The 24,128-nt window shown below is 44.1% G+C and overlaps 1 protein-coding gene across 6 annotated transcripts in view; it reads right to left on the bottom strand.

Annotated features, from left to right (window-relative positions):
- Window positions 1-1,864: 1,864 nt before the first annotated feature.
- MYSM1 (Myb like, SWIRM and MPN domains 1) overlaps window positions 1,865-24,128 on the bottom strand; it is a 69,966-nt gene continuing 47,702 nt past the window's right edge. The window contains exons 21-26 of one of the 6 annotated variants that reach the window (XR_013487449.1): window positions 20,695-20,965; window positions 20,456-20,597; window positions 19,755-19,839; window positions 7,942-8,181; window positions 5,026-5,660; window positions 1,865-4,891 (exon numbers count right to left, since the gene is read on the bottom strand). The gene's annotated coding sequence lies outside the window, so the exon portion shown is untranslated. Of the gene's footprint in view, window positions 4,892-5,025; window positions 8,182-19,754; window positions 19,840-20,455; window positions 20,598-20,694; window positions 20,966-24,128 lie in introns of all 6 variants that reach the window. The other 5 variants (XR_013487450.1, XR_013487446.1, XR_013487448.1 and 2 more) reach the window with 5 other exon arrangements.

A 24,128-nucleotide genomic window follows, 5' to 3' on the forward strand; every position in this document is an offset into this window, starting at 1 on the left:
CCATGACATCAGGAAGATGATGCCATGACTTGCAAGTGATTTGGATTTAAGTGAGACAGGGTTGTGCAATGTCATCAACTTCATTCTTTCCTATGGAGCTATCTAGGTCCAGTGGAACTATATGGATCAAGATGACTGGAGATGGCCCTGGATGATTTGTGGGTATGACGTACACTTACATGTGAGGAAAATCCCTTCGGCAACTAGGTAGAGGATGGCTTGGAGAGCGAGTAGATTGGAGGCAGGAAGTCCAATCATCCAGGCAAGAGGTGATGAGGGTCTGAATGAGGGTGGTAGCTATGGGAGAGGAGAGAAGGGGATGTAGTTGACAGATGTGAAGAAAGAAACGACAAGATCTGGTAACTGATTGGTTATATGGGGTGAGAGAAAAAGGATTCAAGGAAGATGCCAAGTTTGTGAACCTGGGTAGCTGGGAATACAGGGGTACTCTTGACAGTAATAGCGAAGTTTAAAAAAAAGAGGAGGGTTGGGAGCGGGGGGAGGATAATGAGTCGTATCATAGACACATTGACTGTGAAGTGTCTACGGAACATCTAGTTTTGAGTTATCCGAGAGACAGTTGGTGATTAGGGGAGTGGAGCTCAGAAGAAAGAATAGGGCTAGAAAATATAGATCTAGGGTCATCTGCTTAAGAGATTGTAACTGATACCATGGAAGCTAATGATGTTACCAAGTGAGAGAATACAGAGAAAAGAGAAGAGGGTACAGGACAGAGACTTGGGGACACCCCAAGAAGAACCAGCAAAGGAGAGTAGTGAGTATGAGTAATCAGACAGGTAAGAGGGGAATCAAAGAGAGCTAAGTCAATGCAATCCAGAGAGCAGGGAATATCCAGGGAAAGGTGGCTTCTGGTGCTGCAGAGAGGTCAAGGGTGAGGAGTGAGAAAAGAGCGTTAGATCTAGTGATGAAGAGATCAACAGTGACTTCGGACAGACAGCAGTTTCAGTTAAAGGGTGATGTAGGAAGCCAGGGGTTGGAAAAGAGCAAGAGAAGAAGAAATAGAAACATCGACTGTAGAGAGCTTTATCAAGGCGTTTGGCTGAGAAGGTGGAATAGAGATATAGGATGATAGTTAACGGGCACGGTAGAAACTAGTGAGGCTTATTTTAGGCTGGAGAAGACTTGGTGTGTTTGTAGACCGCAGGGAAGGAATCAGTAGCTAGCGAGGGGTAAAGTCAATAAGCTTTTACTAAGTGTCTACTATGTGCCAGAGGTTGAAGATTAGCAAAATGATAGGGTGATGACAGGAAGCAATCTGCTGAAGGAGACGGGAAGGCATGGCACCAAGGGTATGGATAGAGAGCTTGGGTTGGCTTTGCCAAGCAGAAGGACTACTCAATAAAGACCAGAGTGAAGGAGGAAATGGTGATGGATGACATCAGAACAACGTGAGGCGAGGAGCAGGGGAGAAGAGAGAGCTCAGGGGGACCTCGGTTTTGTTCTAGGGGAAAAGCGGCAGAGTTCTGGAGTCAAGGGTAGGGACTCAGGGGTGACTCTGGGTTCTTAAAGGCTATACCAGCAGGCTGCAAACTCTGCCAAGTCCCACCAAATGGGAAAGGGCTCGGTTGTGATGGCTGTCATCCAAGTCCTGACCCAGTTATATTCAGATAGACTCATCCTCAACTTGACTGAATCTGACAAATGTTTTGCCACAGCAACTACATTCTACAGGAGTTGGTTGTGTCCTTTATCAGTGGAGAGGAGATCTATAGGCACAATTATAGCTCACTGAAACGTAAGTGAAGTCAAAGGCAGGTGAGTGATAGGGTGCCCCCGCCCCCACACACACAATGAGGAGAGAACAGGAGGACAGCTTTAAAAGTCACATGTTGAATTTAGGATCTACTTTAAAAAAGAGTGAGCTCTTTATTTAACAGAGAGTTTCAGTTTCATTTGTAATACTTTTTTTCTCTTCCACAATATGTTCTTTTTATTTGTTATTTATCAAGTTCAGGATAAAAACAATAAAATGGAAAAAACGGACCTAGTGTAACACCTTAACATTTTATGTAGCTTACGTTAAACTGAAAGTTTCCTCCCTTCGACTTTTGTTCTTTCTCAGTTCTGTCTTCTAGGGCTGAGTAGATAAAGAGGGTTAAACTCCTTCTCCATAGGCCTTTTTCTTCTTCAGGGATTTGCAGACAGGGGACAAGTGCTTTGGTAAAGTCTCCCCTCTGCATAGAACTGGCCCTCTGAGCTGGGGAAGTGCTCCTCCTACTTGTCTGGCTCTGATAAGACTTTCCCTCCCTTTCTCCTGACCCAGATGAATGGTCTCTGTGAGTCACAGCAGTTCACAGCCAGAACGTGGAGAATGGCCAGAAAAGAAGAAGGAGAGGAGGAGGATCCAGAGGTGGATGAGGGGGAGGGAGCGGGGAAAGGCTTTTCAGCTTTATCAGAGGGACAGGGCACTACTGCTCCCCATTCCCTTTAGGCCTGGGGAGGACATTAGGCAAGGAAAGAAATCTTTGTTTTGTTTCTCTGACAAGCCAAGATGGAGAAATTGGATCCATTTTCTTGGAATGCACATGGCAGGTAGGTAGGTCGAGACAGATTACTCCGCTGGGCTGAACCTTACTTCACATCATGACTGGTATAATGAAGTCTGAGCACCTGGAATCTCTATTTCAAGAGAATCTGAAATCAGCAAAAAACAAGTCCTTTCCCTACCATCCCATTCCCCTCAAAAGGATGAGGCTGCCCCCAGAGCCCTGACATTTTTCTGGAGAAGTTTCACTTCTCAAGTATCTGTAATACTTCTGTATTTCTGTAAAATCTGCAAACTATTTCTTTTTTTTTATTTTGGTTAGGCAGTGGGGTTAAGTGACTTGCCCAGGGTCACACAGCTAGTAAGTGTTATGTGTCTGAGGCCAGATTTGAACTCAGGTCCTCCTGAATCCAGGGCCAGTGCTCTATCTACTGTGCCACCTAGCTGCCCCCAAACTATTTCTCAAGTATCTGTGATCACAGAATGTCAGAACTAGAAAAGGACCTACCTATCAATTAACAAACATTTTTCCATGACTTTTTAAAGAAGTCATTTAAGAAAATCTATTTTCTTTCTCTCCCACTCCTCAAACCACTGGAATACAGAAAAGAAAAAAAAAAACAATCCCTTGAAGCCAGTATGCCTACTCAAGCAAAATCAGTTTCTGGATTGGTTTGGTCTCAGATGCGTCTTGTTCTGTGCCCCAAGTCCATCGACCCTCTGTCTGGGGGTGGGTCACATTTCTTCCCCATTGGTCCTCTGGAATCAGGGATGGCCATTGTACTGATCTGAATTCTTATAATTTTTAAAGTTGTTTCTGTCTCTATAGTGTTGTTATTGTAGACATTGTTCTCCTCCTGTGCCTTCTCAGAATGCCCGCAGGCCTGGAGTCCTCCACCACTTGACTGGCTCACAACTGAAAGGCCTTCACTGATGGACCAATTGTTCTTTTCGTGAGCAGCACAGAAGATGTAATTGGATATTCTTAACCAATCGTAAGATGTTTCTTGTGAAACATCATCTACCTTCCATCCAAATGTTCAAAAGTCCCATGATCCTTTCAAATTGACTAAGAGTTTATCCACACATTGAGACAAGTTGATAGCAAAATTTCTCAACACCAAGTTTATTCTGTTGGTTGGCTGACTGGTGGAGAAGTAGAATCCCACTCTCACACAGGTATAAACCCAGATGGGGTCACGAATACTCAGACGTGACTGAAAACGACTGAACAGTAACAAACCTTGGCGGGGAAGCCACCAGACTCTGGGGGGAGTAAGAAAGGTCTCCTCCTGCAGGTGGTCTTTGAGCTGAGTCTCAAAGGAATTTGAAGGGATTTTAAGAGGTGCAGGGGAGGAGGGAGAGCATTCCAGGGACAAGGGAATCGGGGAGGAGGCCTCGAGTCTGCAGACTCCATTCACTGTCCTTTTTGGAACATTAGGATAGCATGTGTCCTTCTTCAGTACTTCGGTGCCGCTCCCACTCTCCACAGTATTTCAAAGATCACTGCAGTGACTAGGCAGCCTCATATGGCAGCATCCCAAGGCTCTCATTTTCCAGTATTCCAGGCAATTCTTAGGGTGCTTGGGTGGGGGAAAGGGAAGAAGCGGATGGAAGCATGGAACAGATTTGGAGTCAGTGGGCTGAGTTCAAATCCACTTCTTTCTTGTAGTACCTGTGTGGCTCTGGGTAACTCACTTAAACTCTCTGGGCTTCAGTCTCCTCATGTGCCAAATGACAGGGTTGCACAAGGCCCCTCCCCTTACATTCGTCCCAGGTTTAAATCTATCATCCTCATTGTCTCTGTGTGGAAACCTGTTCACACCCACCATGTTCTGCATAATCTTTTAAAAACATGAGTTGGTTGACCAGCTCCTCACTAGCCACTTCATTCTCCTCTTTCCCAAGAGAATGTTTAATTCATTACTTCAGAGGTCTTCTTTCTGGAGAGATTTTCATCCCTCCTGAGCCATCGGGTCTTACCTATCTGAGCCCTCTGACACCTGCTCTCCCAAAATATAGAATCGCCAATGTTGCAGGTGTGCAGAAAGTCTCAGCAGCCGCCGAGGCCAACTCCACTTTCAGACACTCAGCAAACATTTATCCAGCCTTGGCCTGAGCTTGTCAAGATTAAGACCACCTTCGTCTCTTTCTCTTTCAAATATCCAGTAATAGAAAGTCGACCTCTTCCCAAGCTTCCCATCATTTCCACATGAGCATCCAGATCTTCCTTAGGGGTGCAAATCAGGTTCAAAATGGCAGCTTCCTTCAGTGGACAGCAGTTAGGAGAGCCAGAATCTAGGCCCAGCTGGGGCACCAGACACATCACTGTATGGGTGGCCTTGGGCAAATTACTCTCCCTCTCTCAATCGTAGTTATCTTCAGCTATAAAAACAGGGAATTAGACTAGATTATAAGGTTGCTCCCAGCTGTAACATCCTATGTTATTTTTTACCAATATTCTATGGGTTCTATATAGGGTCTAATATTCTATGTTCTATGTAAGTTCTACTTCTAACCTTCTGTGTTCTAAAGTTCCTTTTGATGAGATTAACCAGGCTAGACTGGAAACTCCTTGAGAGCAGCACTTCTTGGGTCTTTTATTTCTTTTGTACGTCTCCATAACTCTGAGTAAAGTCTTCTGAATACAAAAGACAGAAAATAAATAACAGTAGCAAATGTTCCTGAGTGGCAGGCTTAACCAAACAGGTTCTTTCAAAATCAGCTAGGGCTAATGTCACACACACACACACACACACACACACACACACACACACACACACACACACACACACACACACACACACGGAGTTTTCCTGCCCCTTTCTGGTGAGTCACTCCTTCTATCTGTCCATCGCCACCCTCCTGCATCCTGTCCCAGGAAGGTGAGTCTCTCAGTTTCTCCAGATGAAGCCAGTATCAGGTTCACCACAGGAAAGACGAACTGGAAGTGGGATGACCAGGCTCTGAACTGTTGGGGCTGCCCAGTCCGGGTGGGGAGGGAAAAGTAGGAGGGAGAAACCTATGTCTCATGCTTCTGACTCCAGGTACCTGGGGGAGGCTGGCTTTCACCGTCATCCTGGTTCACAGCTACCAAGATCAGTCTGTAGTGAAGTAACACATGGGCACAGCCAAACTTTGGAGCTGGAAGTGGCTTTATACAAGACAGTGCAAGAACACAGAATGTCAGACATGGAAGGGAACATAGATCATAACATGTGACTTTAAAACATATACCTAGAACTTAGAATGTCAGAGGTGGGATGGACCTTAGAACATAAACTGTCAAATCTGGGAGGAACCTTGGGACGTTGAATGTTTGAACATATCTAAGGATTGGGAAGGGCTTTAGAATATATACCTAGAACTTGGAATATCAAAGCCATAAAGAGACCATAGAGATCATAGGATCCAACTCTTATTTCATACTTGGGGAACTGCGTAAGCCCCCCCTGGTGCCTCAGTGGGGAGTCAGGAAGATCTGAGTTCCAATCTCTCCTCAGACGTTTACTAGCTGTGTGACCTTTGGTTACTCACTAAACTTGTCTGCCTCAGTTTCCTCATTTGTAAAAAGGGGATAATAATAGCACCTGCCTCTCAAGATTGTTGTGAGGATCCAAGGAGATTATATTTGTAAGGTGCTTAGCACAAAGCCGGGCACATAGTAGGTGCTTAATGTACTTAATTCACTTCCTAAAAGAAAAAATCCTAACAAGCCAGTGACAAAGCCAGGACTAGGATCTCCTACAGGCTGTGCCACATACCAGCCAAGTCACCCTGGACAAACCCTATCCCTACTGAGCCTCAGTCTTCTCGTCTGTAAAATGGGATTAACACTATGTGCAACCCTATCTCGTAGGGCTGTTCCCCGGATCACGGGAGCACAGACTGGGAGCCGGAAGGGACCGGAGAGATCGCTCAGCCCAAACGCGTCATTTACAGATGGTGCTTCTACAGCGGCGCCTGGCAAAGCAAAATGACTCGACCAAAGGTCACAGCTTCCGAAGCCCTTTAATTCAGGCCTCTCATTTTACTGATGAGGAAACCGAGGCCAAGGAGGGCCAGTGACTTTCCCTGTGTCCCACAGAGAGCAGGGATCAGAGGCAGAATTTGAACCTGGCTCCCCCAGCTCTGGGTCCCAGGCTCTACCTGTTCTGCTAAGGAGAGAAGGCTTACTTTATGGATCTTAAAGCAGTAGAAATTAGTTGCTGTTGCTGTTGTTCTTTAATTCAGCAAGTATTTATTAAATGCCTGCTATGTGCAAGTCACTGCACTGACTGTGAGGATATGAAAATGACGAATGACACAGCCCCTGCCTTTAAGGACCTTGCAGTCTGGTAGAAGATGAAAAATACCGCCCCCCCCAAACCCCGTAATAGCACTTAGAAAACAGGGAAGTGCAAAAGGGCAGAGAGGCCCGAGGAATTCGAGGCAAGGATACTAATTAGCATCCAAAGCACTTCACATAAATTTTTTAATTTGATCTTCATAACAACTCTGGGAGACAGGTGCTATTATCATCACTATTTTTACAAGGGAGGAAACTGAGGCAGACAGAGGGTAGATGACTCAGCCAGGGTCAGTCAGTAAATATCTGAGGCAGCATTTGAACCCAGGGCTTCCTGACTCCAGGTCCACCCTCCTATCCACTATACGACTAGCTGCCCGTGGGAAAGGATTCACTTCGAGCTGAAGCGTTCAGAGGAGGCTTCGCAGAGGTGGTGGCCTCTGCAGCAGGACTTGAACAAGGAAATCATACCAGCGAATGTTTGCCAAGGAGTGAGCAAGGTGGAGAGTCAGCATGAAATAGAGGAAAGAGAAGAGATTCTGGGTTCAAATCTTGCCTCTGTTACATACTATTTTGGTGACTTTGTGTTGGTCACTTGACTTTCCTAAGTCTCAGTTTCCCCATATGAAAAATGACCCTTAAGTCCTAGGAGTCAGTTCCTTGTTTGTTTGTGTGTATGTGCGTGCGCGCGTGCGAGGCAATAGGGGTTAAGTGACTTTCCCAAGGTCACACAGCTAGTACATACCAAGTGTTTGGTCTGAGGCTAGATTTGAACTCAGGTCCTCCTGACTGCGGGGCTGGTGCTCTATCCACTGTGCCACCTAGCTGCCCCACAGGAATCAGTTCCCCGCAGTGTAACAACAACAACAACGGTTAACTTATATAGTGTTTACTAAAATCACAGAGGAAGGAGGCAAGTCAAAATTAGGAGAGGGGGAAGGGCCAATTTGACTACAGGTGTAGACTAGATGAAGGGGAAGAATGTGACAGCAGGCTGGAAAGGTAGGTTGGAACCAGATGTGGAAGGCCTATGCTTGCAGTGTTCAGGTGGCTCAGGCCTGGGGAATGGGCCAGGACTGGGACAGGGGAGCCTCACAACCCCAATACACCGGTCCTGACATGGCCAGAGTGAAGTCCTTGAAATCACCTGGTTAGGAGTACTTCTTGGGTTCCTGTCCATGGGTCTGCCCCAAGGCGGTCACAGGCTCAGGTTAATATTCGACTGGCAGCATTCTGATAGGACAGCTTTAGGATTGGCCCTAATTGGTTAGTGGTATGTGAATGTCAGGATGGAGTATGACCACATTCCACAGGGTCAGAGTGCTTCGGATTGAGCTGTCATGGTTGGCTGCTCTTGCAAAATCATGGATCAGCTGCATAAAACAGACTGCAGTGGGACAAGAAAAAAGGAGGTTTTCCAGGCTGTAGCCTTGAGGAAGCAGGCAGGTGTGGAAGGAAAACAGGATTTGGAGTCAAATAACCCTAGGTCAAAGCCTAGGTCTGATACTTATGGCCCATGTGACCTCAGGAAATCCCTTCTACTCTCTGGGCCTCAGTTTCCTCATCTATAAAATGAGGGAGTTGGATTAGATGGCCTTTAAGGCCCCTTTCATACTTCTGCCTACAATTCTATTACCCAGGTTCAAACCCCACCTCCGCTGATCTACTACCTGGGTGCCCCTGATCGAATCACCTAAGCCCTCCCATGCTCCACACTGATAAAATGAGGGAGTTGTCTGGCAGGACCTATAAGGTCCTTTTCATTCCTAATTCCAAGATCCTACGACTGAGCCTCATCTGACAGGTGACAGCCCCAGAAAGAGGCCAGATGAGCCCAGATGATACCAAATCACCAGGCAGAGGTTTTCTAGGTTTTCACTTCTTCTTTGAAGCCTTCTCTGATTTCCCCAGTCAAAGATGATCTCTGCCTCCTAGATTACCTAAATAACTTGATGCCTTTCTTATGTGTTTACCATTTTTAGAAACGCAGTATAGTTTTCCTAATATTAAAGCAGCCCTGCACATAAATATAAATCCCAAATGATCAAAGTCTATGAGCCTTGTGGTATATTGCTGCAACCTCCTTGCTACTGTTTTATTTAAAACTTTTGCATCGATGTTCATTAGGGAACTTGGTCTACAGTTTCCTTTTTCTGTTCTTGCTCTTCCTGGTTTAGGCGTCAGCATCATATTTGTGTTGTAAGACAAAATTGGTAAGACTCCTTTTTTTGCCTAGTCTTCCAAATAGTTTATATAGTGCTGGGATTATTATTTAAATGCTTGGTAGAATTTATCTGTGAATCCATCTGGCCCTGGGGACTTTCACTTAGGGAGTTCATGGATACCTTGCTCAATTTCTTTTTCTAAGATGGAGTCATTTAAGTATTCTATTGTTTCATCTGTTAATCTGGGCAATTCACATTTTTTTTTTGTAAATACTCATCCATTTTGCTTAGATTGTCAGATTTATTTACATTTAATTGCTTTAATTTTCTCTTCATTAGTGGTAAATTCATCCCTTTCATTTTTGATACTGGTAATTCAGTTTTCTTCTTTTCTTAAAAAAAATCAAATTAACCAATGGTTTATCTATCTTATTGAGGTTTTTCCTCTATAAAATCAGCTCCTAGTTTTATTTATTAGTTCAATGGTTTTCTTTCAATTTTATTAATCTCTCCTTTGATTTTTAGGATTTCCAATTTGGTGTTTAACTGGAGATTTTTAATTTGTTCTTTTTCGGTTTGTTTTTTTTTTCAGTTGCATTTCCAATTCATCGATCTGCCCTTTTTCTATTTTATTGATGTAAACACTGAGAGATACAAGTTTTTCCCTAAGCACTGCTTTGGCTGCATTCCATAAATTGTGGTATGCTGTATCATTGTTGTTATTCTCTTTAATGAAATTATTGATTATTCCTGTGATTTTTTTCTTTGACCCACTCATTCTTTAGGATCAGATTATCTCGTTTTCAATTAATTTTTAGTCTGTCTTTGTATGGCCCTTTAATGTAATTTCTATTGCATTATGATCTGAAAAGGGCACATATCATATTTCTGCTTTTCTGCATTTGTGAGGATTTTACGCCTTAATACACAGTCCATTTTTGTGTAGGTACCATGTACCTACTGCTGAGAAAAAGGTATGTTCCTTTCTATTCCCATTCAATTTTTTCAGAGGTCTATCATATCTAACTTTTCTAAAATTTTATTCATCTCTTTAACAACTACTTCTTCTTCTTCTTCTTCTTCTTCTTCTTCTTCTTCTTCTTCTTCTTCTTCTTCTTCTTCTTCTTCTTCTTCTTCTTCTTCTTTTTTGTTGTTAGATTTATCTAGTTCTAAGAAAGGCAAGTTGAGGTCCCCCACTAGTATGGTCTGAATGCAGACTGAAACATACTCTTTTTTACTTTTTTTTTTCCATGGTGGGTTTTTTTTTTTGGTCTGTGTTTTGTTTCACAACATGACTAATATGGAAATATGATTGCATGATTGCACATGTATGACCTGTATCAAATTGCTTACCATCTCAGGGAGAGGGGAGGGGAGGAAGGGAGGGAGAGAATTTGGAACTCAAAATTTAAAAAAAATTGGTTTTTACATGTAATTGGGGAAAAATTATTTAAAAAAATAAAAGAAAGCCAGTATAATGTGATTGATTCGTTAACCAAAACTGACCCCAAAGAAGAGATGAAAAAATGAACCTCCTCTGTTCTTTTCAGATGTGGAGGACTATGGATGTGGGACACTGCACATGTTGTGAGATTTAGTTTTGCTAAATGGATTTTTTTTTCTTTTTTATTCCTTGTTATAAGGGCTGGCTGCATATGGGGAAAGAACACATTCACAACTAAGTGATACACCGAAAATATCAACAATTTTTTTTCTTTCTGAGAAAGATCACAGGGAATAGGATATTTGTAGTCAGGACAGGCCTGGATTCAGCTCCTACCTCTGACACTTGCTAGCGGTATGACCATGGACAAGTCACTTAAGTTCTCAGTTTCCTTACCTCTAAAATGAAGGTCACCACGCCCACAGCATGCACCTCTCAGGCTTGCTGTGAGGACTAAATGGGATAATGGATGAAAAGTGCAAAGTAATATGAATATCACCTATTATCATTACCAACATATCCTACTTTGTGTTAGAGCCTTCTGCTCTCTCTCGGCTTACAGGAAGACTTCACAGAATTTGCCCTTCTTCAGTCCTGTGGTCCTCCTCCCACTCCCCTCCCCACCCCTGCCCTGGTCTCTCATATAGATCAGTCACAATAGCTCATCTATCATACCCATCAACAGACCAACCCTTTCATTTTACCGAGGTACGGAAAGTTAAAGTAAGTTATGCAGAGTCATACAGCAAGTGAGTGGTGGACACAAGGTTAGAAGCTAGGGATCCTTCTTCCCATCCCACCCATCCCAAAACCCACTCTGGTTCCTCAGGTCCAGAGCACAGGGGTCCCTTAGTGGAGAGGGAAAGGACACAACCCTGAGCTGAGGACCCAGAATCCTGCACACAGTGTCAGTGCAGGTTGTTAGATTTGGAAAGATGTGACGTCTTCTCAAATAAAGAAAAATCATGATATTTGCCAATTCTTTGGTACTCCTGTTTTCTATGATTTTTCTTTTTTTTTTTAAGCATTATGTTTATTGAGACCTTTTATCTTTATATCACCTCCATCTCCAAACAGATCCTCCATCCTCCAAGTCAGTCAGCCCTTATGAAGAGAGAAGAGAAGAGAAGAGAAGAGAAGAGAAGAGAAGAGAAGAGAAGAGAAGAGAAGAGAAGAGAAGAGAAGAAGAAGAGAAGAGAAGAGAAGAGAAGAGAGAAGAGAAGAGAAGAGAAGAGAAGAGAAGAGAAGAGAAGAGAAGAGAAGAGAAGAGAAGAGAAGAGAAGAGAAGAGAAGAGAAGAGAAGAGAAGAGAAGAGAGGAGAGAAGGGGAGGGGAGGGGAGGGGAGGGGAGGGGAGGGGAGGGGAGGGGAGGGGAGGGGAGGGGAGGGGAGGGGGGGGGGGGAGGAGGGGAGGGGGGGGGGGGAGGGGGGGAGGGGAGGGGAGGGGAGGGAAGAGGAGAAGAGGGAGGGGAGGGAGGGGAGGGGAGGGGAGGGGAGGGGGGGAGGGGAGGGAGAGGGGAGGGAGAGAAGAGAGAAGAAGAAGAGAAGAGAAGAGAAGAGAAGAGAAGAGAAGAGAAGAGAAGAAGAGAAGAGAAGAGAAGAGAAGAGAAGACAGAAGAGGACAGAGGACAGGAGAGAAGAGAAGAGAAGAAAAGAGAAGAGAAGAGGACACAGGAGAGAAGAGAAGAGAAGAGAAGAGGACAAAGGAGAGAACACAGCTGAACAAAACTAACCAACATATCCACATTTGATAGTATATGCCAGTTCCCCACCCTTGCTCCAAAGTACTTTTTTCCAGGGCAGCTAGGTGGCGCAGTGAAAAGAGCACCAGCCTTGGAGTTAGGAGGTCCTGAGTTCAAGTCCAACCTCGGACCCATAACACTTACTAGCTGTGTGACCCTGGGCAAGTCACTTAACCCCATTGCCTAGCCACCCAAAAAATGCTTAACAAAGTGCTTTTTTCCCCTATGGTAGGATGGGAAGGCCTCTGGATTTAGAGCTGGAGGAACCAGGTTTAAATCCTGCCTCTGACACCTGCTACTCATGGAACATTGGACAAGTCACAATCTCCCTGGGCATCAGTTTCCTCATGGTCCCCCCATCTCTGAAAAAACAGTGGGGAGAGCTACACTTTCCCATTTCTTAGTCATAATAAGGATACAGCACATAGTTTCTTTTTGACATTCTTTCCATTAACATTGGTATAGTTCAGACACACCGGGTTTCCCCAGGTTCTGCTTTCTTCACTCAGCATTAATTCATATAAATCTCCTGATCCTTCTCTGAATTCTTCACAGTCATTCTCTTGGGCTCTAGCACTACCCTGGTATGCACAGGTATCACCATTTTTCAGCCATTCTCAAATGGGTTCTCTACCACCTTCCAAAGATCCCTCAACAGGGACCAAGTAACCACATCCTTTAGTTCTTTCTGTACTCAGCAATGGTCAATCTGGGCCAGATGACTTGAATTCATCAAGGGCAGCGAGGTGCTTTTGTACTGTCTTCTTACTCACCTTAGGTATCATTTCTTTCTTAATCTTTTTTATTCTGTGCACTCTAATCCAAGGATCCTCTTACTTGGTAGAAAAAGCAGAAGCAAAATTGAGATGTGATTGGCTCTGCCTTCAAGGAGCTCATATTCTACTGAGTGATGTGCAGTCTAACCTCTCTTGGTGTCAGGTTCCTCATCTGTAAAGACAGGAGAGCAATTCCTGCCTTGTCTACCTCATAGGGCTGTTAGGAGGATCCACTGAGATAACGGAGGTGGAAGCCTTTATAAACTACTCAGGTACCATACATATGTAAAGTATTGCTATTATTATTAATTATTGGACAAAGTGCAGAGATGAAGCTCTGGGTTCTGGTTGACTGGAGGTTGAATGGAAGTTAAGAGAGAAAGGAGAAATAGGTATGGACCAGAATAGTCAGAGAAGGTATCTTGGAGGAAGTAGAGGTGGCTTCTAGCTTCAGGTTTCTCCCAAAATTTATCAGGTTAAGCTTCTAACTGGCCAGTCCTGCTGCCTCACCTACATCAGAAAGTTCTAGGAAAAACAGGGGATCTGGATTCTACTTTCAGCTCTAGAGCCCACTTATTATGCGACATGGGGCAAGTCACTTCTGTTCTCTGAGCCTCAGTTTCTTGATCTGTCAAATGAGGAGGTGGACTCAATGCCTTCTAAAGCTCTTTTTTTTTTTAATTCCAACATTCTGTGAGTCCCAGGAGCATGACTGAACATTATTTAAAATGAACTTTGGTCACTGCTTTTGGGAGCAGAGTGGTATGGACACAGGCTCAGGGTGGGAGGAAGAAGTGTCATTTGTTGACAGAAGGGAAAACACTGTTTACACTTAACACAGGATCAAAGATTTGGAGCTGGAAGCGGCCTTAGTGGCCATCAAGCGGACACCCATTTTCCAAATGAGGAAACTGAGGCCCAGAGAGTTATTTGCCCAAAGTCTCATAGGTAGTAAATGATAGAGGCAAAATTTGCATGAAAATGATCTTTTCCTTGTTGACCCAATGTGTCAAGAACTGCTCTAGCTTTTCTCCCAGTCCAGTGGCTTCTTCTCACACTTTTCTGGAGCCAGAAGTCCCTTCCCTTTATCCTTTTGAAGCACCCATCATAATGATAATCTATGAGAGGTGGTACTTTTCCAAGCATATGGTTGTTATTAACGAGATAGACATCACAGAATGCCCATCCCAATTGCCATTGGGGAAGAAACTGCCATGCTGCGATTCACACCCCTTGGTTCTCATAAAGAGTCAGTGGTAAACTTCTGGAGGGCCAAGTTTCCTGTCTTGTTCTCTATACAGGTTTCTCCAAGAATTCTAATACCACATGGAGCTTTGGAGTATACAAATGAATTCAACAAATCTTTATTAAAGCATCTATTAAGTATCAGCGCCATTCTAGAGACTAGGGCTATAAAGATAAAAAACAAAGCAGACTAGCCTCAAGAGTTTACACTCTGGAGGGGCCTACGATAAGTAAGTGACTATAAAATGTATACAATCAAGTTCCAGGAGGCAGAGAGCAGCGCTGCCTGTGGGGATCCAAAAGGTCTTCTGTAGGAGATAAGGAAGCTGGGGATTCCCAAGGGAAAAGAGGGTGGGTAGTTCCAGATCTGGAGGATCACTTGGGACAGACCCAGAAGATGGACTGTCACGTACTGGAATCAGCCGGTAGGCCGGCTTAACTGAAATGGAGGGGAGGGAAAGGGGAATATTGTGAAATGAAGCCGTAAAGGCAGGAAATAGTGGGATTGGGAAGTGGAAGGCTGAGGTTTCTATTTCATCCTGGGAGGTAATAGGGAGCCATTGACTATTTTCAATTGGAAGGATGACATGGTCACATCTGGATTTGGGGAATTAATCTTTCTTTTTTTTCTCATTGGCCCCCCTTCTCCCTGTCTTTCCCTTTCCAATCCAACCTCTATGGAGCTGCCAAATAAGACTGCCAGGTCTGAATCAGCATGAGCAGGGAATCCTATGAGGGGTGGTTGTACGCACTCCAATTCACTCTATTTGAAGTTATAATCATGTAAAATATTGTGATTGGTCCCAGTTCAGTGGAAATACCATTGTTTGCATTCACTGGGACTTAGCTGCAGTCCCTACAGCAGCTCAAGAATCATCAATAGCTCCCTATCGCCTCTAGAATACAAGTACAAACACCTGTGTCTGGTATTTCAAGCCCTTTGCAAAGCGGCTCTACCCTCTCTTTTTGGGTGATCACACCTGACCCTCCCTCCCTGGCTGCCTTGTTACTCCTCCCTACAAGGCATTTCACCTCTTGACCACTCTCTACTCCCCCTGTCTGGCCTGCCCTCTTTCCTCACCCTGTCTCTTCAGGAAGTCCCAGGCTTCTTCAAGGCTCATCTCCAGGCCCTGTCCCACCACAGGCCTTTTCCCTGATCCCTCCCCCATAACACGTCTCCCAAATCCCATGGTTTTGATTTTTATATCCCTGCTGCATTCACTGTCATGGTAATTCCCTAGGGGAATGTAAGTTCCGTGAGGTGGGGCGTTACCTTGTAGTTGTGTCCCCCGCAACTGGCACCTGCCAGGGCCTTGGTAAATGCAGACATAACAAGGGGGCTCAGTGAGAGGTGAAAGGAGCTGTCATCCTGCCTCAGTCTCTCCCCACTTGAGTCCCTCTTGCACTCAGCAGGTCTGACCATGTCATCCTCCCTCCCCCAATAAACTTCACTGGCTCCCTATCACCCCAAGGATCAAATACAGACTCTTCGTCTGGCTGTGACTGACTGACTGCTGTGTATCAGGCATCCTTTTAAGCTCTGAGGACACCACAAAACCAAAGCTGGCTCCTGCCCTCAAGAAGCTTTGATTCTAATGGGGAAGACTGTATTTTTTATAATGCTTTCAAGTTTACTAATCATGCTACAAATATGTTCTCATTTTATGCCCACAACGGTTCTGGGAGGCAGAGGCTATTATTATCCCCATTTGACGGATGAGGAAACTGAGGCAGACAAGAGTTAAGTGACTTGCCAAGGATCACACAGCTAGTAAGTGTTCTAGTAAGGACATGGGAGCATCTGGATTTGAACTCAGGTCTTCCTGAGTTCTCCTACTTCCTTCTCTCCTCTGGATAAACAGTCACATCTGAGATGCAAACATGGCCCTTTCTACCATGCACCGGAGGTTCCGGCTGCCTGGGATGTGGAGAGCTCTCCTCCAGTGACCATGTCCGCTGTATCTTTATCATTCTCTGTCTTATCCCTCCAATTCAATAAGCCTTTAATAAGCATGTTCATACGTACCCTTTAATGCACACTGCGCCGTGCTGGGCCTGGAGGGAGATCCAGAGATATGAGATGCTAGCAATTTTACAGACTCCTGGGAGGATACAGCCTGCCCACAAGTGAGCACCACGCAAGGCGGAATGTGGTAAGGGACAAAAGGAGAGGTCCAGACAAGGGGGAGAGAACATTTTAGCTGAGGAGATCACGGGAGGCTTCACAGACAAGGTCACACCTGAGCTGGCCTTCATGGACGATGGAAGTCTCCAGCCAGCAGAGGTGGAGGAAGGGACATTATTCATTCCCCAGCCTCGACGGCTCTGCCTCTGCTCCAGGACAGCTCTCCTGCTCTTTCAGGAAAGGTCCAGTGGAAAGAGGACTGGGTCTGGAGTCTGTGTGACCCTGGGCAAATCCCTTGCCCTTTCTAGACCTCAGTTTCCTCATCTGTCACCTACCAATCCCAAATTACATTATTTGGGACTTGTGAGGGCAGAGAAATAACAACACACATTTCCGTAACATGTTGAGGATGACTGACCACTTCCCCCATAGGAAAGGAGTCCTGGTATTATTACCCCAACTTACAGAAAAGGAAATGGAGATAGTTAAGTGGTTTACAAATTATTATCTCATTTGGTTCCCAAAACAACCCTGTGAGGTGGACATCATTATTTCCATTTTTGCAGATGAGGAAACTGAGGCAGGCAGCAGTTAAGTGATTTGCCCAAGGTCACACAAGCTAGCAAGTGCCTGAGGCTTGAACTTAGGTCTTCCTGTCTTCAGGTGTATCCCTCTATCCACTGCAATACCTCACTGTCCACAAAGCACAAAAGAGTTCAAGATCAGGCAGGACCTGAACTCAGTCTTTCTACCATCCCAGTGGTAGTTCAAGCTGTCGTTTTTGTTTTTGAAAGAAATTCTAGAAAAAGGAATTAAGGAAGACCCTGAGATCCAACCCCACCCCAGGCACTTGAAGCAACAATGTGGGGAACAAGAAGATCCCAACAGCCAGGAGGGTCTGACCAGCTCCCCGCTTGTTCAGGCTCCCTAATTATAGCCAGGCCCTCATTAGCTGCAGCCAATGCAGGGCACTTGGCCTCGAAACTCCATCCAAATGACTGCTCTGCCCATGCCAGCCTCCGAGCCTCTCATCAGAGGGCTCTCAGTAAACATCATTATTCCAGGGCCCATTGCGGGAACGCAGACATCCCTGGGAGGGCCCGGCAGCGATGAGGCAGATCTGGGAGCGGGGCTCAGGGAGCTAATGTCTTTTTTTTTTAATTTTTTAAAAAATTTTTAGGCAATTGGGGTTAAGTGACTTGCCCAGGCTCACACAGCTAGTAAATGTCAAGTGTTTGGTCTGAGGCTGGATTTGAACTCAGGTCCTCCTGACTTCAGGGCCAGTACTCTATCCACTGTGTCACCCAGCTGCCCAGGAGCTAATTTCTAATGTCCCTTAATGCCACTGATGTGTTAACTTGAGACCAAGTTCCTTATTTTAAAATTTTTATCAGTGCCTTTTGTTTTCACATCACAGTCCTTTGGAAATATTTACTTATTTCCCCAACACCCAGAGGGCCTAACACTGTAAAAATCAACCAAGCAATCAACAAGCATTTATCACCTACTGTATAACACAATCAACAAGCATTTGTCACCTACTGTATAACACAATCAACAAGCATTTATCACCTACTGTATAACACAATCAACAAGCATTTATCACCTACTGTATAACACAATCATTTATTAGTGTGGGCCACAAAACGCCAACCTGTAACAAGTCACTCAGAGCACCAAGCATGATCAATCAATTCACTGGGGATACTGGTGGTCCCTAATCAACTGGGTCCAAGACCTTCCTCATGGTCAGGGTCCCTGACGCTAAGGAGCTGAGGGAGTCCCTTGGGGAGTTCCTGGGAGGTCCCCTCGTCCTTGGGAAGTTCCTTCAGAAGAGTGAAAGCTCCTACGATTGGCTAATCTTCAGAAGTGGGGTGGGGAGCTCCCATGATTGGCTAAGGGTAATGTTCACCAGTCATAACCACTCTGTCAACCGGCCTTTCACAGGCCAAGTGCAGGCCATCTCAGCAGAGGCCTTCCACAGGTCATAAGACCCTACTTTTGGACCAACAGTATCCTGGGGTCCAAGGAAGCTGTGGTTCTGAAGCAGAAGTCACTGGGCAGTGGGTGGTAATGAGTGATTCCTATGGGTGGAGAGGTTATAGTGAAAGCACTACACTTGCAGGGCGGTGGGGTACAGTGCAGCAGTTCCATTCTCATAATAGTTCTAGCTAACAGTATCAATCTATCTGATAAATCAAATACAATTAAAATCACCATCAATACATGACGGATTAATCATTTATAACTCTTAGCCTAACCAACAAGTAACATAATCACCACACATTTGATCCTATTCTGCTTAATTCACTAATATAATCTCTGATACCCTCAAAACACAATGACCTGAATAAATGCTGATTAAACTGAATAAGGGTATCAAAATCAGCTTCACATTAGGCACCTATATCATAATCTATACCACAAGCAATAAAGCATTAATTAAGCACCTACTGCATACCACAATCAACAAGCCTTTATTGAGTGACTGCCATATACCACAAAGTCAATGTTATGACTTGGCACTTCTCAGCAATGCGATGATCCAAGACAATTCCAAAATACTCATGATGGAAAATGCTGTCCACACCCAGAGAAAGAACTACACAGTCTGCATGCAAATAGAGGCACACTGTTTTCACTTTTTTTGTGTACATCTTTTCCTTTTTGTTCTGTTTATTCTTTTACAACATGACTAATGTAGAAATATATTTACATGATTGAACATGTAAAACCTGTATCAGATTACTTGCTATCTTGGGGAGGAAGGATGGGAGAGAGGGAGGGAGAAAAAATTTGAAACTCAAAATCTTGTAAAAGTGAATGTTGAAAACTATCTTTACATGTAATTGAAAAAAATAAAATACTATTTACCAAAAAAAAAAAAGAAAGAGCATGTCATCTCCTTTAGGGTTCTATTTACCATCACTGTGGTTTCCAAACCAAAATTGCCTTCCCAATCTACAGCTTTCTTCTATGTGTTATCTCCCTCTACTGGAATGTAAGCTCCTTGAGGTCCAGGACTGTTCTACTTTTGTCTTTGTAACCCCAGCACATAGCAGTGTTTCTCATCACGTGGTCAATGTTTAATAATTGCTTTCCATCAAAATGCTATCCACATCTACAGAAAGAACTGATGGAGTCTGAATGCAGAGTGAAGCACACTATTTTTACTTTTTAATTTTTATTTTTTGTGCTTTTTCCGTTTTGGTCTGTATCTTTTTTTCACAACAAGACTATCATGGAAATATGCTTTATATGCTTGCACATATATTACCTATATCAAACTGCTTACCATTTTAGGGAGGGGAAGTGGAAGGAGGAAAATCTGGAACTCAAAAACTTATAAAGAACGAATGTTTAAAATTGTCTTTACATGTAATTAGAAAAAACAAAGTGCTATTTAAAATTTTTTAAATGATATTGAAATAGTTATCAAAACATTAACAAAACCAAGTCTCTGACCTTATGGTTTCAGTACTTGGTTTTTCCATCAGGTCTGGGAGATGGAATCCAATCCAACTTGCACATTGAAACTAAATTACTTTCCCTAAAACAAGAATCACAGGATAGACAGTTAAAACACTTATTAATCACTTACCATGTGCTAAGCACTGGAGATACAATAATATACCCCCCATCTGTGCTGTCTTCCCCCACTGGAATGGAAGCTCCCAGAGGGTAGGAGCTTTCTTGCCAATTGGCATTTGTAACCCTGCTCCCACTTTCACTCTCCTGCCCAGCTTGGGTGGGAGCTGTGTCACAAATACAAAAGTGAACCCGTCTTGGACCTCAAGGACCTTACACTGAAATAGGGGAAGGTGACACAGATAGGGGAAGGGCAGAGGACACTGGGAGAAGACTGAAGCTTGGGGCACAGGGCAGGTGTGAAAAGAGTCACAGAATCTGAGAAGGAATCCCCCGTTGAATGAATGGACCATCCAGCTTCTACATGAAGCCCCCCAAGGAGGAGGAGCCCCTCGCTTTGGAGCACATTACTTCCCTGCTCAAAACACTTCAATACCTCCCCATTGTTTACAGGATGGAGTTCACCCTTCTGATCCTGGCACTCAAGGCCCTGCACATGGGGCCCCACTAGAACTTTCTCTCACTCCCTTCATCTACATGTTGACTAGACGTCAGGGCCCAGGAAGGCGAACACTCACCGGTTCATCCACTGTTAAGAGCCGGAGGGGCCCTGAGAAATCTCCTAGTCCCATTCCTTCATTTTACAAATGAGGAAACTGAGGCCCAGTGAGGGAAAATGATGTTCAAGGTTATCCAGACATGCTGCTTGTGCACCACAGACTAGAAGATAAAGCAATAGATGTGAAGTCAGGAAGACTTGGGTTCAAATCCTGCTTCAGACATGTCCGAGCAGCACAACCTTGGATAAGTCACTTACCTTCTCAGCCTCAGTTTCCCTATCTGAGGATGATAATAGCACCTGCCTCCCAGTGTTGCTGTGAACATCCTGTGAGATGATGGGGTGATTTATCCAATCCCGTGCTCCCTGAAATGTAACAGGAACAGCACACAGTGCATGGCACATAAATGCTGACATCTGAAAGTCTTAAATCAATCTGGCATTTTTAAACCATCAACATTTCTACCATCCTTCGAGACATTTTTCAAACTGGTTTGCTCTTGCTGCTCAGTAACTTCATGAATTGCATCTGTGAAAAGAAATAAGAATCAATCAAATTAATTAACTATTAATTAAAATAATACGTGAGTTAATTACTAGTTGATTAATAGGGTTCAGGGCTCTCTCCACTCTGGAATAGACTGCCTTAAAAGTGTGTGGGCTCCCCCTTCCTTGAGGTGTTCACATAAAGGGTGGATGGATGACCTCTCGGGGAGGGGATTGTTGGTGCCTAGGGGCTGGACCAGTTGTCTGGGGGTGGGATACCCAGGTTCCTTCCAGCTCTGAAACTCCACGCCTTTGTATTGAAATCATCCCGTATCCAGGACATCTTTCTGCCCGGGGCCTTTCCTTAAGTCATACGTTTGGTCAACTCAGGGAACAGCATTGGAGGAGCAGGTTTAAGAAGGGGAGCTTGGGGGAGGAGGCAGTCAGCAAGGAGCAGCCCAGGAAGTGGCTTCCTTGTTTCTGAACACTTTACACACTCAGACAAGCTGAGGGAGCACGGAGTGGGGGAGACTATGTTCTTTCTGTTTTGTCTAGTTACCTCTGAGAGATCCTGTTACACACAGCCCAGTGACTACATGCAGAAGAAGTCAGGTGGGTTTGGTCACCTCCCCCAAGAAAGGTGTGACTCACCTCACATTCATTAACTTGCACATGGAAACCCCCTGGGCTGGGGCCTGGATCATAGAATGTAGAATTCCCTGGAGCATGGGCCGGACCCCCAAATATCAGGGTCAGATGGGACCTCAGAGGCCGCTACACACAAGCCACCCCGGAGCAAGAATCCTCTAGACAGCGTGCCAGGGAAATAAATGGGGCTATCCAGATTGTCCCTGGAGTCCTCCAGTGAACTGAGCCCAGATCCTGCCTGTTCCTTGGCCTGGGTGGCTCCTTGATGGGATCAATCAGGGCTCAGGGAGTTGTCTTCACATGGAGCTGAATGAATCCTGCCTCCCTGCAGTGCCTACTTCCCACCACTGCTTCTAGTCCTGCCCCAGGGACTAAGCAAGATAAATTGAAGCATTCTTCCACATGTCAAACCTTCACGTATTTTTTACCTCTTCGAGCCTCCATTTCTGCATAGGGTATGTAAGCAGGGTAGACTCACTGGCCTCTGAGATCCCTCAGAGCAGCTCTAGGTTAGGGAGAATTGTGGCGGAGGAAAAACCTTAGAAAGCTCAGTCTCCATTTTGCAACTTTCTTACTGTGTGACTTTGGACAAGACGCTTGCCCTTTCTAGGTTCTATAAATGAAAGAATTGAATTAGATGAACTTTGGAGTCTCTGCTGGTAAACTTTTTTAAAAACAATTAATTTTTATCAATTAATCATTTATTTTCTCTCTGTCTCCAATGGAAAACAAAACTCACAAAAACAGCCACAACTTTACAGACAGTAATATCTAGAGTCAAGCAAAACAAATTCCCACATTCTCATGTCCAAAAACGCACACACGTCTCACTCTGTATATTGAGTCTATCATCTCTCTGTAAGGAGCTGGGTAACAATGCTGCTAAATCTCTAGGACAAGACTCCAATCTGAGCCAATCCAGCCTAATTCAATCTAGTCCAATGAACATTTATCCAGTACCAACTGTGTACAAAGCACTTCACAAGCATGCTGTGAATACAAAACAAATATCAGTCTCTGCCCTCAAAGTGTTTACATTCCACTTGGGAGGATAAAATGTGTTTTGTCAACAGATCTTTTTTTTTTCTAGTATGTTTTTTTTCCAAACAAAGATCCACTTTCTCTCCCTCCCATCCTCCACCCTCTCTCTTCCCAATTGGGAAATCAAGAAAAACAAAATCCCTCTTACAGACAACTGTAGTCAAGGAAAACAAATTCCCTCATTGGCCACGGCCAAAAAAGTCATGTCTCAGTCTGTATGATGAGTCCATCATTTCTTTCTCAGGAGGTGGGTGGAATGTTACATGATGAGTCCTCTGGAGTTGTGTTTGGCCATTGTGTTACTCAAAGTTCCTAAGTCTTTTAAAGATGTTTGTCTTTACCATATTGTTATTGTAGGAACTGTGCTGGATCTACCCACTTCTCTCTGTATTAATTCATACAAGTCTTGCCAGGTTTTTCTGAAACTATTCACTTTGTTACAATAGTATTCAATCACATTAATATGCCTTAACTTGTCCAGTCATTCCCCAATTGATAGGCACCTCTTCAATTTCCAATTATCTGTTACCACCAATAGAACTGCTATAAACATTTTGAACGTATAAGTTCTTTTCCTCTTTCTTTCGTCCTTGTGGGGTATAGACTTAATAGTGGTATCAAAGGGTACACACAGTGTAATAGCTTTTTGGCCACAGTTCCACATTATTTTCCAGAATGGCTGGACCAGTTCCCAGCTCCACCAACAGTGCATTAATGTATTTTTTCCCCTGCAGTCCCTTTAACATTTATCATTTTCCATTTTTTGTCAATCTGAAGGGTGTGAAATGGAATCTAAGAGTTGCTTTAATTTGTATTTCTCTAATTATTAGTGATTTAGAGCATTTTTTTAATATGGCTATTGATAGCTTGGATTTTTTTCCTCTAAAAATTGCATATTCATATGTTGTGATCATTTATCAACTGAGATTGGTTCTTATTTTTATAAATCTGAATCAGTTCCCTATGTAGCTGAGAAATGATACCTTTATCGGAGAAACTCACAACAAAGAATTTTTTCCTACTTACTTGCTTCTCTTCTAATTTTAGCTGCATTGGTTTTGTTTGGGCAAACACTTTTTATGCAATCCAAATTGTCCATTTTACCTTCCTTGATCCCCCTTGTCCCCCACCAGCTGTCTGTCTCTCTTTTAGTTTGGTCACGAACCACAGATACCTCTCCCGCCACAGATTTGACACGTAATTTCTCCCATCCCCCTCTACTTTGTTTATGATATCTTGGACAGTTCTCATTTGGAGCTCATCTGGATAGACAATGTGACACATTGATCTAGCCCCAGTTTCTGACAGATTTTCCAACAGGCTGATAGTGAGCTCTTGCCCCAGTAGCATCTTTAGGGCTCATTTGCTTCTGTATATTGTGGACATAATTTGTTCCACTGATCTACCTCTATTTCTTACCTAGTCCCAAACTGTTCAGATCATTACTACTTCCTAGCATAGTTTGAGTTCTAGGACTGCTAGTCTTCATTCCCTCCCATTTTTTTCTTCATTATTTC

This window comes from Phascolarctos cinereus, unplaced genomic scaffold (assembly GCF_003287225.1).
Source record: "Phascolarctos cinereus isolate Bilbo 61053 unplaced genomic scaffold, phaCin_HiC Scaffold_5;HRSCAF=322, whole genome shotgun sequence".
Lineage (NCBI taxonomy): Eukaryota > Metazoa > Chordata > Mammalia > Diprotodontia > Phascolarctidae > Phascolarctos > Phascolarctos cinereus.